Here is a 14,070-nt window from a genome sequence, read left to right on the forward strand (position 1 = left end):
ATGCCATTCCTTCTCTGTGGGCCCATCTACACGCCCTGCCCGGCTCAACCGAATACTGAGCTAAGCCGCTCTTAATTGGGGGGGGGGAGGAGGAGAGAATCGGTTTCAATTCCAGTAGCGGAATTTAGCCAGGGTGGATCGGGCAGAGAAGACGCAGCTCCCAAACGAAGCTATAATCTCTCCAGTAACAGACTGGAGGAGATGATTTCATTAGAGGGAGGAAAGGAAGTGCCATTAATTCCTTTCCCTCGACGGGTCCTTCGCGGACCTGCGATTAAGGCCACCGATTTTTTTGGGGGGGGGACCCGGGGGAGAGACTTTACCATTGCGTCTTTTCGTCCCTTCCGCTCTCCCGTCGCTCGCAGCAAACCCTCTGATCGACAGAGGGGCGAAAACCGCGCCAGGGCCGCGCCATCCACCCACCCCTCGTACGTTATCACTCATTTGCGAGGCCGTCTAGGAGATTGAAACGCGCGAGCCTGAGCTCAGAAGGAACCTGCTGCAGTCGCTGTGAGGGACAGGGCGGCCTGCAGGAGGCTTCCCCCTAAAAGAGACCCCACTGAGGTCTGGGGGGGAGGCTCAGTCCCAACCAAGTGTGCCAACGCGCCTTGGGCCTTTCAGGCTGACGTGCTGCTCCCCGTCGCAACTTCCGACGGCTGTTTGGCAGCCTTGATTCGCGGTTGAAGCACGCAAGTCTGTCCCCCACGAAACGACAATGCGTCGGGTATCTGTGGGGATTTGGCTACTTGGAGAGGGGAAAGGACGGGAAACGGAGCTAGCGTGGATTGGGGCTTCACTAAGGTCCTGGGGACGGTTCTAATAATGTGCTTTAAATTGTTGTAGCCCGCCCCTGGGACTTTAGGGTGAAGAGGGGGTAATAAAATAACAACAAACACCACAGCTACCACCACCACCACCACCAGCAACAACAACAATACTAACAATTATAATTATTATAATAATATATTTAATCAATTCATTGGTACCTTGGGCTTGCGGGTTTAAACAGAATAATAGAATCATAGAAGTGTAGAGATGTAAGGAACCGTCAGGGTCGTCTAGTCCAACCCCCTGCAATGCAAGAATCTCAACTAGATCATCCATGACAGATGGCCATCCAACCTCTGCTTAAAAGCCTCGAAAGAAGGAGAGTCTACAACCTCCCAAGGGAGTCCACACCACTGTAGAACAAGCTCTTACTGTCAGAAAGTTCTTCCTGATGTTTAGTCAGAATCTCCTTTCTTGTCACTTGAATCCACTGGTTCAGGTCCTAGCCTCAGGAGCAGGAGAAAACATACTTGCTCCATCTTCCATGATGTGACAGCCCTTAAGATCTTTGAAGATGGCTATCATACAAAACAAGAAGAAAGAAATATGCTTACGTTACGTTGCTAATTTCAGGATTGCCAACTCTTTCAAGCGCCTTAAACTTTGGCTGCAAATTGTCCTTGAATTGCTGCGCTGACTTTCCAGCGTGGCTGCAAAATGCTGGGCCTACGGCACTGCCTGCCTGCCTGCCTGCCTGCCTGCCTGCCTGCCTGCCTGCCTGCCTGCCTGCCTGCCTGCCTGCCTGCCTCTCTCTCTCTCTCTCTCTCTCTCTCTCTCTCTCTCTCTCTCTCTCTCTCTCTCTCTCTCTCTCTCTCTCTCTCTCTCTCTCTCTCTCTCTCTCTCTCTCTCTCTCACACACACACACACACACACACACACACCAGACGAGCAGCCGAAGGGCTCCTCTTAGCAAGCAACGCTGACAGTCAGTCCGATCCACAACTCACGGAGAGACCTAGGAGCTTCAGGTGATGGAGCTGCGTTCATTTGGACCAGTGTTTCAGGGGACTTCCCAACCCTCGAACAGCTGCCAGATTTCCGGGGCCTTGGGGACAGAGGAGTGATGTCCAAGAAACGGATCAAACCCCAACACCCCTCCTTTGAGGAATTAAACATTGCTGCACTGGTGGCAGCCTGATTGAATGAAGTGGGATATATTTCCCATATATTGCAGTGGTGCAGCTATGGAACTTTAGGCTTTGGGCTTAATGATTTTACACCCCCCTTCTTCAGAAAAAAAGAGATGACAGCTAGCCATGCTGCCTTGGGGTGGAGGGGTGTGTGCGCGCTCTCCTATTCATTCTGCCCTTGACATAATTGACCCAACCCACATTACTTTGGGTTGTGCGTCGTTGCCAATGGGTGGAAGTTCCAAAAAGTTCATTGATGCCTTTTAGGAGGTGTCAGAAAACCAAGTTTTCAACTTGTTATTCTAAGTAACAGACAGCAGAATTACTGACATATTTTCTTGAAAAGCTGCCCTTTTCAATTCTAGCAGTGGTAGTTTTGATTCGTTTTTATCTCTCACACAAGTTAAACTAGTTACAGGTAGGTAGCCGTGTTGGTCTGAGTCGAAGCAAAATAGAAAAAAATTCCTTCAGTAGCACCTTAAAGACCAACTAAGTTTTTATTTTGGTATGAGCTTTCGTGTGCATGCACACATGTATCTGAAGAAGTGTGCATGCACACGAAAGCACATACCAAAATAAAAACTTAGTTGGTCTTTAAGGTGCTACTGAAGGAATTTTTTTCTACAAGTTAAACTGGAATACTGGAATCCCAGCCAAAATGAATCCCGTTCCCACCCTGAAACAAAGGGACACTCCACCCTTACATACTTAGATGCCACCCATTTGTGTTTAAATGTATAGCCCAGTTTCTGCTGTCAAACAGAACCCCATGCAGGTCATAGTCATACCAAAATTGAAACAAAATCACAGGAAAAGAGATAACAACATAAAATAATGCACAATCTACCCCTTCACTAGTTGTGGGGGGGGAGGGAGGGAGGAAAGGTGGGGAATTCAAAAGATGCTTGTGTGGCAACACTTTGCTGACAAATACAGCTGGACCAAAATACTGTTTGACTCCTACAGGAACTGTGGGCAAAAGTTGTCCAACTTTAGGCTGCAATCATAGAAATGGGAATTTTTTTTTATTAAACCTGGTGGGGCTTTCTTCTGAGTAGACATGCACCCTGTTAACTTGCCATCCTATGCACACCTTCCCACCTGCAGTAGGACTTGCTGCTGTGTAAATAGGTTCAGGGTGCACAGTTCCCAATTCTGAAATATGTTCCCATTCTAAAGTCCCACAGTACATACACTACATTTGCTGCACCCTAAAAAAATGTTACTGGCGGGCCACAAGGTAAGCAGCAGCACAAACACTTACAAGTTGCAACACACACAAGCTATCTGCAGCCCACCATTTCTCCTCCGACTCATCCCAAAGTATCCTGCAGCCCATTCACAAAAATAAATACAACTCTAATAAAAAAGAATGGGACGTGGGTGGCACTGTGGGTTAAACCACAGAGCCTAGGGCTTGTCAATCAGAAGGTCAGCGGTTCGAATCCTCATGAAATGTGGAAGAGGAGAACCACCTGAAGCTCCTTGGAGGAAAGGCACAATGTAAATATGCAAAATAAAATAAGAACGGAGCACATGCAAGGCATGCTTTGCATATAAAAGAGGCTAGATTCGATCTCCAGCATGTCCAGGAAAACTCCTGCCTGCAAACCTGGACAGCAGCTTCCAGTCAGGGCAGACAATACTGAGCTAAATAAGCCAGTGGTATAGAGACTGAAAAGGGATGCGGGTGGTGCACAGAGCCTAGGGCTTGCCGATCAGAAGGTCGGTGGTTCGAATCCCCGCAATGGGGGGAGCTCCCGTTGCTCAGTCCCTGCTCCTGCCAACCTAGCAGTTCGAAAGCACGTCAAAGTGCAAGTAGATAAATAGGTAACGCTACAGCAGGAAGGTAAATGGCGTTTCCGTGTGCTGCTCTGGTTCCCCAGAAGCAGCTTTGTCATGACCTGGAAGGTGTACGCCGGCTCCCTCAGCCAATAGAGCGAGATGAGCGCCACAACCCCAGAGTTGGTCACAGAGTCGGTCAGGGGTCCCTTTACTTTTACCTAATAAAAAGGAAATAATAGATTAAATATTTATTATCAAAAGTTTCACACTGTCTGCTGTTGCCCTCTGTCCTCTCTCTAACAAGTACTAAACAAATAAAAAAACACCAACAATTCCCAAGCTTTTTAAATTCCCCTCTCCTATCTGCTTACAAAGAGTGCTTTGAGTTGTTTGGAGGTGTAGCCTTGAAGGAAACAGCTTTGAGCATGCTCATAATATCTCCTGGGTCTGCCCAATAGGTTGGCGAGTTAATATTAGATATATTGGCTGGATTGAGATATTGATAACAGGAGAGAAAGGAAAACTACAACTAGGGCAAATAGTCAGTAGCTCTGGCAAGATAAAATTCTCTTTTTCTGCCTGGAGAGAGATGGGCGAGGTCTCCTATCCATAGCAATATGATTGAGAATGGCTGACTGGTGCAGAGAGGTGATTAGCCAGAGAACAGGAGATTGACAGAAGAGTATCCAGGACTTTACAGTGAAAGGGGTTACGGAGAGGAAAAAGTGAAGCTTTGAGATAAGGGGCGGGGAGATTAAAAAAAATACAGGGCATTTCACTTTATTAAATAAATAAAAAATAGATAATGAAATGTTATGAAGAAGGAATAAAGTGCTGTCTGAATGCAGCCTTTGTTTACTTGGGAACCCAGGTAAATGTGCATAGAATTGCAGTCTATTAGTATCAGGGCTCATGGAGACAGTGAACCCGATGCCTTACTTAAAAGTCAGTCAATTGAACCCAGGGAAGGAAAACACTAGCGTAGTGGTAAATTGTGAAGTGTAGATCCATGCAAATATATAGCATGGTGTCATGGCAGGATGACAGAGAGGAGGAAGAGGATCCTGGCGAGGGGTGTAGCCGGGACTGGGGCACACTGGGGCAAGCAGGGAATGGGGAAGGAAGTACTCATGGCATGATGGAGGATGGCAAGGGGATGGAGGTCAATATACAGGAACCAGAGCAGCAGGACCCATCACCAGAGCCAGAGAGGGCCCTGTCTCCATGAACACAGTGGGCTCTGAGGTGTAGGGAGCAGCAGGAGTGGCACTCTAGGAGGCAAGGGCCCACAGCTCAGGTCCCTAGATGGCCAGCTGGGGCATGCTAGCTCTGGGAGGAGGGGTGTGATTTCTCTGCTGGAGTAGGCTTGGAACAGGTGAGGGTCACCTGCCTCATCAAGCCCAGATGCTGCAGTCAGCATGCAAAGTACCAAAGGGCAGCAGAGCTGAGGGGCTGTGTCTGCTCAACTGCCTGTGTTAATTGACCTTGGCTTGGATGTACCTGGACCTCTACAGGACTGTACTTTGTGGGATGTAATCCATTGGGAACAGTCAAGTACAACATTCCTTGGTTTGCTAGAGTGGACATGCAAGGGAATGTTTGGTCCAGCCAGTGGATACTTCCTGTCCCTCTTGGCCAGGGGCATCCTTCCTTGCATGTGACTTGTAGGTGGGCATGACCTTTCCAGACCTGGCTAAAGGTCCAGTCACACTGCCACCTTTCTCTCTTCCATCTTCCCTTTCATCCTGCAAACTTCCTGGACTGCTAGCCTGCAGTCACTAGGTCAACTCCCATATAGGGTAAACCTATTTGTACATGTTTGTAACTTTAAGCCTAAAGCCTGCCTTCGGGGATCACACTGTGCTCTACCTGATTGTAGGTAAAACTACTTTTGTTACTTATGAATAAGACTGTGGTGTCTTTATTCTTTTAGGAGGGATTCAAAAGGGGATTTTACCAGGAACACACAATTCAATCTGAGCTAGATTGAACTGTATAATAGTAAAAGGCTCAGACAAGTCAGCAACTTGTTTTCTGCTGCGTAAGAAGGGGAATGCACCCTGCTAAGTGAAGGAACTTGCTAGCACAAGTTAGGAAGGATATTAAAAAACAATACCATATCCTCTCCTGCCACCCTCAACATTCCCACATACTTTGGGTTTGGCTTGAAGTTTTTTCCTAGTTATAGCAGGAACACTTGGGATCTCATTTGATTTCTGAAGGAACAGGAACCTTGATTCAGAGAAGAAAAGGGTGGGCCACTCATTTCACTAGTCTCAGGTGGAATTGTATTTTTGGAGAGAGCACTTCTGGACTCTTGCAACAGTATGCATAGGATACAATCTCTCCAAGACTAGGTCTACCTATCAATGGGATTGCATACAACTATTCAAATCTGTGATCAAGCACCATTTGCATTAATAATACTTAAGGTTGCCTAATCTCTTCTGAATTGTGTTCCTAAGTGGTCTGAGTGTCCCAAGGAGTGGTCTGAAAGCCCATGATGTAATTCTACTATTCAAGATAAAGAAGTCCGCCTGGGTGGGAAGCCACGAGTAAAGTATTTGTAGGCTGCTCTTGAGCAACTGTGTGGTAAATAGTAGGAAAAAACCCTAGACTCAGACTAGAAATACAGTACGTGGATTCAAATTGCTACTCCTTGGTAAAGTTCATTGGGTGCCCTTGGGACAATCACAGCTGCCAGGAGGATGAAGATAGCTCTTGAACCTCAATGTGTGAGGACTGAGCCAACCACAGGCTTGCCAGAAGAAAACTGCAAATAACTACTGCTACTAAAAATAATAAAATAACACCATTGCTCCCTGTGACAGTTGTCCCCAGCGCATGCGAATACAAAAACAATAATATATGTATTTTTTAAAATAACTGCTTGGAAGAAAAGTAACATATATACAAAGAAGAGAGAACTGGGTTCTAACAGTACTCACTGTGTTACTTTGTTTATAATATTATATTTTAGCCTCAGTTCCCTAGCCCTAAAATGGGAAGGGTAGTCCGTTCTCTTGAGGAAAGGAATGCTACACCCAAAAGAACATATTGCTTGCGCTCTGTGCTATTTGAAGTTTTATTTATTTATTCCAGACTTCTAAGGAACATCTACAATTTGCATTCTTGTAACCCGGAGCTGAGACCCGTTTTGAATGTAGATTTCAGATTTCTATACTCAATCCAGATGTACAACTGGCTTTGCCCTCTGATAGCGTTTTCTTCTACTCAGCACCTTTTACTGTTCCTGGTAGAAATGATAATGAGAAAGTATTCCAGCAGGAGGAGCTGGTTTTGAAGCAAATGGATTCCATGGCAACTCCTGACTCTGCATGACACCGAGTAACAAGCCTCTGTGCTGGAAATTGCCTGCATTATCTTCCTTCCCAAGATCAGGTCTTTACGTAGGGGTTTCCTTGTTTTAAATCAGAGATGTTAAGAGTTTCGCATTCTGTGCACGGAGAAGCATGAAAGGGAGTGTCTGTCCACGTCGAAATATACAAATAGGCTACTATCCATTGAGCTTCAGGGGTCTCCCGCCCCCCCCCCCCCATGCAGCTCTCAGATAATGATGATGATAATGATAATAACAGCTGAGAAATGCACTGAATTTGGTCCCTTATGAAAGAAGGCGCTTCTGTAGCAGCTGAAAAAATACAAGCGTTGATGAGGATCAGCAAAATATGAAAGCTGAATCACATTTGGATTGGGCAAGCAGTCAGCAGCAGCAGTAAAACTTGATCTGGAGCAGCCCAGTAGGCCTGCTGTACTCTGAAAACAAGAAGATGTTCCAGTGAAAAAACAATTTGTGTTTCCCCAAGTGGGCTATTCCAGGAAACTTCAGAGGAGAGAAGGTGGGCAAGACATTGCATCTTTGTAATCCTCTGTGCAGGCTGGGCAGGTATTTACAGGGGTGCTGCAGGCACCACACAGGTAAGTGGCATAGGGCTGTCATACGTCCAGATTTTCCCAGACATCACTGGGATTTCAAAGGTGGAGTTGACGACTGGGGGGGGGTGGGCTTTCTGAAAAGGTGGATTTGTCCTGGATCTTAGGCATGTCAATTGAAAAATCACATTTTTAAAGCGTTTTTGTAAAAACAACAACAACAACAACAACAACAACAACAACAACAACTCCTCAACTTTCGGGGTTGAAATATGGCAACCCTAAAGCAGCAGGACTCCCAATCTTGCTAAGCATTCTTTTTTATGTATTTCCAGTTGGATCTGGAGGGTTTCAGCCAACCTCAAGGTGGGTGTGACTCGAATTACAGTTCAGTAATAACTAATGCTTATTATGCATCAAATAGCCACTACTAAACTAATAAAATGACATTGTTGTGAACTTTTGGTGGTAGAAACAAAGCCAAACAGGGCCACTGAGAAGCAAGAGGTACAAAGGAGGTTTGCAGAAGTACAAAAAGTCCATGAAGATTGAGCATGCACAATGGCAGTGGAATGTTGTTGTTCCTGCAAGGGGACAATGACAATAAAGTTTATCTTATCTATCTTATCTTACCTTATGTTGACCATCAGCTGGAAAAGGAAAAATGAGATTTGGGAGCAGGAATGGAATACCCTGCTTGAACTAATAATAATAATAATAATAATAATAATAATAATAATAATAATAATAATATTTATACCCCACCCATCTGGCTGGGTTTTCCCCAGCCACTCTGGGTGGCTTCCAATAAAATATTAAAATACAATAGTCTATTAAACATTAAAAGCTTCCCTAAACAGGGCTGCCTTCATATGTCTTCTGCACAATTTATGGGCAAAGAGGAAGGTGCCTGTTACAAGGTGAGAATATACAGTAACATTTTGTTAACTATATCCATGGATGAGTACCAGCATAGTCAGTTCCTGTTTCTGACATATAGCTAGCACAAGGAATTCATTTTTGTGATCGATAACTGTTCTGATTCATGTATTTCATTCATTCATTTTACCTATATTGTTTTGAATCATTTATTGTACTTACTGGGTTTTTCTGTGTTTAGTAATTGTTGTTTGTATCTTTTCATGCTTTATTGTTCTTGTCAGCTGCTTTCAGCTCAAGGTGGTTGTTCGGAAAACAGCATAAAACTATGAAATCTAATCAAATCCATGTTGCCAGAATGCCGCCCCCCTGCAGAATAGAGATACATCTTCAAGGGAACGGTTGTGCATTCTCAAGCTTTGCAGAAGGACAGTTGTTTGAAAGAACAGCTGCCTCCCAAAAAAGGCCAATGAGCAATGAATTCTGACTATTGGGAAAATTCAGAAAAACCAGGAGAGGGAGAATGGAATGGAATCTATTGGAAGAGGGCTGGCTGACACTCTGAACACAACACTTAGCAACATTTTCGTTGCAGTTTCCATTTGTTACTCCTCCTCCTGCTAATACTAGTGCTAAAGAGCTTAATCTGCTTTGAGTTCTCTGTGTCTGCAAGCAAACTGACAAAATTCAATTTTTTCTTCAAGTCTTTGTATTCTGTGCTTTAATTTGATTTGATACTTAGGAAGCAGCCTTATAACAGGATGGAAGCCTTCTCCATCTTCCCTGGCATTGACTACCCTAGCTATGGTCTGAGAATATACCTTTTACACGATCTTTTCACAGCCTAGGCCAAGGACTGTCAACAAAACAAATATCTTTGTTACTTAACAGAGCCATGATCATAGTAAGCTCCATGACATAGGATCCAGAGCTCTCTGACTTGACTAGATGTACAGATTATTGTTGTTCAGCAAGTAAGCAGTGCCATATGTTATAACATGGTTCCCATTATGCAACTATGATTGTGTAATGGGAATTCATAAACAGTATGGTGCATAGGCCTTTCTGGTTGGTCTCATATAATATCTCACAAGAGTTATCGCTGTTGCATTGGAACAAAGTTGTCATTTGTGGTTTGTGTTTATATTATATGGCTCTGTTAATAACAGCAAACATTTCTTTGTGGCAAATGGCAGTCAGCATTTCCAGTAACTTGCGCTGGGAACAAACAAAACCCTGCTGCTTCTAAATTCCTGACTGGGTCAAAAAACTACCTCCTCCAATCAAAAGGAAACATGATCCTTGTTTGGGGAGGTTGCCACCCAGCCAATTTCAGAGGTCCATCTTCATTTTCTTTTTCCTGAAATACAAAGTGAAATAAAAAAAGACAAATGAACTGAATCTGAACGGTAAAAATTCAAGAGAAATGCGGGGAATAATTTGAATACCCAAGCAGTTTCAGTGCACATCATTAACACACACACACACACACACACACACACACACACACTCCCTTCACTGTCCAATTCCTACACAGGAATTTAAGTGAAACTTAACTTTCACAGTCTCAAAAACCCCCAGATGATAAGTCAGAAACTGACACTGGGAGTGATCTTACACGGAGTAATTAATCCCTAATGATGCAGAGTTGCTGGCAAATAAACAAAGTTGGGTGACCCCCCCCCCAGCAACCTTCCACCAAGTGTAATTGGCAACAGAAGTTTGTTCTAAACAGAAGAGTTGTAACACTTACCAGCAGGGAGGAAAGATACCACTGGAAGCACAGTGAGAAAGCATCTCTCAGTCTGTGCCAATTAATGGGCTGCACTACTGCTTCAAGGTGTGAATGCTCATGGTCCGAATAATCTAGTTTGCAATAATGGCTTCTAATATGTTAATAAGCAGCGAAGGAAAAGCAGTGCTTCACATTTCAAGGGACATGTCATGACAGCGGTATATTAAGTTTATATATAAATGTAGGGTTGCACACAGGGATATGTCACAGTCTGAGTACTCAGATTGTCCAGAGGGGTGCTGCTAGTTGTTCCCCATGTAACAGAAGCCTGACTGGCCTCCTCTAGAAGTCTGGCATTTAATATTGCTGGTCTGATGCTCTCTCTTCCAGCAGATATTTGGCAGGCACCCTCGCTTTTGACTTTCAGTATACCACCCAGATATTTTGTTGGAGGGTAAGACTCTCTTTTTTGTGGTTTGTTTTAAAAATAAATAAGTAATGGTGATGATTTTGACTTTCAAACATCACTTTCCACATTCTTTTCTGAAGTTGAGCTAAACATGTCAACAGCTATTTGGAAATAGCAATGCAGCCATTGTTAACTTCGATCTCCTCTGACTCCTACACAATTCATTTTGAAATGAGCTTGCATTTGTGCACTGCGATTGTACAAATGGTCTTTAGAAAAAGATTGAAGGCAACTGGCTCTGCATCTGGAACCCAGATCTGAACATGGAGGTTACAAAAGCAATGCAGTAGCCATTGACAGATCTGCCCTCCAAAGGTAAGAGTAGGAGTCATCAAGCCCTTGAAAAACACAGAATTTGACTTGTGCCATGATTAGAATGACCATTTGAACCAACTATGTATCTAGGATCTGTTCAAAGACTTTGATTTCTTGAAGCAGTAAAAACATATTTTCATCACATCAGCTGTTCACACGAATTCACATCCCTTTGAATTTTTATGCAAGACAAACTCCAAACAAGAATTGGAATGACTTTAAAATAAACAAAATGCAAGTTCTGAGGCAGAAATTTTAGTTCCTTCAGCATCTTCCAAAGCAGGGTCCCAGAAACCCCTTTCATCCCTTGGGATGCATTCCTTTCTGGAAGACACATGCCACTAGCAGGGCAGGGCCAGAGGCAAAAGTGAGCAGAGCAACAAAAGTAAATTGTTACTTTTACATAGGTGGGCTAGTGTTTACACCCCACTAGCCTCCAGCCACCCATCAAAGCAAGAAGCACCATCAGGAGTCAATAACTCACTACAACCAAGCAAAAACACCCAAGGATGCAAAGTAGGAGTGGTAAGGGATGTGGCCTAGAGAAGGGCCAGACAGAGAAGACCAGAGGGATGTATTTGCCTCATGGGCCTGAGGTCCCCCAGCCCTGTCCCGAAGTTATTAGGAAAAATTACGGGTCCTTAACTGGAGATTACTGAGTAGAATTTTGAAACAATATGCAGCTTACACAAATAAGTGCTTCTGTGTTAGTAGTGTATAATGGCAACTACTAAGCAACGTGAAGTGCAAGAAAAGATTTGAGCTTTCTTCAGTTGCCAGCAGCAGATACAATTGCAATTTTCCAAGTATACAACATCAGATAAATTGTTCATTAGGAGGCCTCATCAATGTGGAGAATGGTGGAGCCAAGTTAAAATGAGAAACCTGGAGCTTCAGTAGGAGATACAATCCAAGACCCTTACTAAGATATTTAATTGTTATGCAATGTAATAACTGTGTATAATCTTTCTTGTAAAGGGATTATTTTCTGTCTATAGTAAGAAATTCTCCATAAAGTTAACTGACATAGAGATCCAAGTGGGAGATTTGCAAGAGATCTTTCTCAAAAGAATTCCTAGCATGGAAATTATGCTCGCTCATTTAAAGGCCCAGTTGTTTAACCTCAGCCTGATGCCAGTCTTCCTTATGGATTTTCAAAATAAAAAAAACTACAGATTTTCTTCAGTGCAGGCTGGTTGTGTCCCAGATCCAACAATGCATGCTAAAATACACAAGGCAGAGTTAACATGAACTACTGACATTTTTATAGGAGTTGGTGTTGCAATTTAAGAGCCGTAAGCCGTAAGTGGTCATCACTAAATGCTGGCAATAAACAAGAAGGGATCACTAATCACAATAAATTTTCCAAGGGACACTGCAGGAGAACACAAGCCTTTGGTTTTCTACACAACAGTCTTTCTTAATTAAATCTAGGCTAATATGCTCAAATAAAAACCATGTTTTTAGAATTAAGTGTGTGGCTCAGAATGGAAAGGGTCATCCTTCTTACTGCGCAAATGTGCTCTCATATCATATGCAATCTTACAAACAGTTCAGTGAACTTTGGCCCTGTAGAACTTAAGCCCTCAATAATTTCTATGGTTTCTGTCCGAAGTATGATTGTAATGGACCATGTATTACTCTACTTCAGAAGAACTGAGACATCCAAATAAACCAAAACACACTCTGCCACTTTTTTTTAAAAAAATAAGAAAATAAAGACTTAACATCTGTTCATGCATTTGTCCTGGAATACAACACTTTATGCTTGGCAATTGTTTTAAAACTGTACAATAAAGTTTGTAAAAACAAAAAACCCCATAAAATAAAATGTTGCATTACATTTTAAATATAAGGTTATAAAGCAATGAGCTTGGGACCAGTTTGGTGAAAAACCACATTATACAAGCTGGAATAACTACTTATTAAGTTTTGAGATCTGTAGATAGGCTTGTGAAACTGTTCTGATGTTCTTTATCTCTCCCTTCGATAGCATTAAAATGACAGCACTTCAGTGACATTTTCCAGTACATGAATATCATCTTTCAGCTCTATAATAGCTTCCCAAACATCTTTGGTTTCCATCTTCATTTTCTCTCTCTCCATGTGGCGCCTGAGGTTTTAGCTGTTGGTTGATTAAGATGTCATTTTCAACATCTCTTACCATTTTCTAAATCACCATCGTTAGTTATATGATCACTCCCTAATTCCTTGTCGTTTGTTCCAAGATAATTCTCATAATATTGGAAAAAGGCCTGTCACACAGAATTACGCTTTGCCTTTAACCTGCAAGGTTTATCAGGGAACAGTAAAAATATATCTACATACCACACATAAATAACTACCACGTCAGATGTTTAGTGTATATTTTTCCTTGGTTTATAATCCTCCTGATCGATTATGATTGCACAGCCTGCTGTCTGGAATATACTGTATATAAAGTTTGCTTAGGAACTATTTTATATAAAACTGATTGCAATAAATTTGCCTCCATTAGGTAGACTGTGAATTTATTTTACAAAGCCAATATTTTTTTGCAACCAGGGTATTTCAGACATATTTTGAAAACCTAATGTCCTAAAAACATATCAAACAACACTAAGTGACGAAAGTAATATGTGAACACAGATATTTGGCATGAAAAAACCTGCTTCATTTAAAGCGCAACTTCATATTGTGATAATAGGCGTCAATGAAAAGCATTACATATTTATATATGGCATGTAGTTTCCACATAATCCACATTTAATGGATAGAACAATGCTGCTAATGGAAGTCAAGTTTTATTCTTAACTGTCTAGTCTATCTCCAGCTCAGTCCTGTATGGGGCTTCGCTTCACTAGACTGGTGTTGATTTTTTAAAAAGTATTTTACAGCCTGGTGAAGTAGAGGTAGCCACAAACTCAAAAGCACTCCAAGGATATACCATATATATTCGAGGATAAGCCTACTTTTTCAGCACCAAAAATGTGTTGAAAAAGCCGCCCTCGGCTTATATTCGAGGTAAGGCGGGCGGTGGCGGAGAAAGGCACAGG

Source organism: Zootoca vivipara, chromosome 3 (assembly GCF_965207765.1).
Source record: "Zootoca vivipara chromosome 3, rZooViv2.hap1.1, whole genome shotgun sequence".
Classification (NCBI taxonomy): Eukaryota; Metazoa; Chordata; class Lepidosauria; order Squamata; family Lacertidae; genus Zootoca; species Zootoca vivipara.